Source organism: Alnus glutinosa, chromosome 12, assembly GCF_958979055.1.
Source record: "Alnus glutinosa chromosome 12, dhAlnGlut1.1, whole genome shotgun sequence".
Lineage (NCBI taxonomy): Eukaryota > Viridiplantae > Streptophyta > Magnoliopsida > Fagales > Betulaceae > Alnus > Alnus glutinosa.
In genome coordinates, this window is record NC_084897.1 from 6,959,472 (window position 1) to 6,961,809 (window position 2,338).

Here is a 2,338-nt window from a genome sequence, read left to right on the forward strand (position 1 = left end):
CTTTATTTTATTTTATTTCATTATGTTGCATTTCATAAATAAATCAACATTCATTATATTATTGGAAACAGCGGACTTACTTTGGTATTTTTGCATTGTTATTTCTATCTATATTATTTATTAATACAGGGTTTGAGAACGAAGAGTATCAGGACTATCCAGATGCTTAGATGGATTTGAGTAGCAGTCTTTTGAGGTTAAGTTGCCTCCTGTGTTGTGGTCTCTTGGATGTGATGGACTACTCTGCTTAGTTTATCATTTCATGCACCGGTGTCAAACTCTTTTTATATGTCTTTTCGATGTTATGATATTTTGGTATTACTAATACTTTATTGAGTGTCGCTTGTGGCACGTATATTATTATTATTCGAGATGTATTTATATTATCAGAACAAAGGTTATTATTTTATATATTGAGGTTATTCAGTCATCTCTAATATGTCATTGTAAAGAAAAAAAAATAGATATATTTCACTGCCAATATTTAACTCTGATGATGTCGTAATGCTACGTGGAAATCGAAATTTTCACATACGTCTTTTTGTAAAAGGCAGGGCGTTACAAATAATGACTCACGTAATCTTATTCCATGCATAACACTATTTTGCCTTACACCATCATATCAACCCAAAGCTTACCTGCTTTTCCTCATAATAGCCCAGATAGTTGCCCATGTTCCTTATCAAGACAGATCGTTAAGGCTAATATTTTATAGTCTAAATGGAATTTCCAGTTTCATTTACGACTACGAACAAATAATTGTATAAGTTGCAAGGATCTTTTTCTATGATATTTTGTTTGATTATTTCCTTACATCATAGTCAAATACAATGCAATTTAACAATACACAATCACACATAAGGGTGTATATGCGGACACGATTATTTGCAATACCTGCAGCCACATCCGCAAAATGCGGATACCACTTTTAGATATCCGCATTCACATAATGTTTTTACTAACCGCATCCGCACGGTTATTGCAGTTTATTAAATGCGGTTGCTATCCGCTATCTGCATATAGGTAATGTTTTAATTTTTTTTAAGCCCTAATTTTTTGTAATATATTGATTTCATATTACTTTTATCTTTTTGTTGAAGTGTTACACGAGAAAGCAACACAATCAACTAAACTAATGTAAACATAACATAGACCTAATCCAAAACATTGTCGTTTTGGTGAATTTATTACATATAACATGTATAAAATATATATTATATATAAAGGGTATGCGCACCGTTATTTGCATATGCGGATAGTGATTTTGCTATCCTCAGCCGCATGTGCGGATAGCGCGTAAGGGCTGTCATGGATAAAAATTTAACGACAGCATGAACGATTATTCGAGAGCGCAATGACAACGACGATGGGTTAGGGGTGGAAGTAAACCCTCTGATACTTGATTCTGGCTTCATTTATTCTATTGTGACATATCGAGGATGACATGGCATAGTTTAAGTAGAGCCAAAGGACTAGATGAATAACTAATTTGACAATATTTGATGATCTGGCCATAATTATATGGAGATTATACATGTAGCACAACGTGATTCGACTAACTAGCTTTTTTAACGCGTGGCAAACAACGTATTAAAATTGATACACACCAAAAACACATGGACCAATTTTATATTTAACAAAAAAAAAAAAAAAACATATGGTACACTTACAATTGGCAACACAGGAACAACGAGTTCTTTTATTTTTGAGATAAATACAAAATCAGTTTATATGATTGACCTAACTTACAAATCGCTCTCTGTCGTATCAAAGTGAATTCAGAGGTCTTAGGGTGTGCCAAAAATTAATTTAGTCATTGGATTCAAATTTTGTTAAAATATTTGACAGATTCGATTTGGTGCCATGTCAGCGTCAATAAAATGATGACACATGTTACTCTTAATAGAAAATATAAATATGTCAAAAAAAAAATTAAAATTTTTTTTCTAAAAAAAATAAATAAAAAAACTAAAAGGGTGGGTTGCGAGCCACCCCATCACCTCTAGGGGTGGCTCGTAACAAAGGGTGGCCGTCGGTTCCACTTTTTTCTTTTGTTTTTTTTTTGTAAAAAAAATTTGTTAGTTTTATATATTTATATTTCTTATTAGGAGTGATACTTGTTATTATTTTGTTAGTGTTGACATGAAACTTAACCGAATCCAACAGTTTTTTAACAGAATTTAATTATCGGGATTAAATTATTTTTTTTTTAGCATATCTAAAAATGTCTGAAGTCAATTTGATATAACAAAGAACAATTTGTAATTTTTTGGATTTATTTGACATTTTTCCCTTTATTTTTCCTGCACGCCCCAAAGCCCCGGCTTCCTCTCCACGC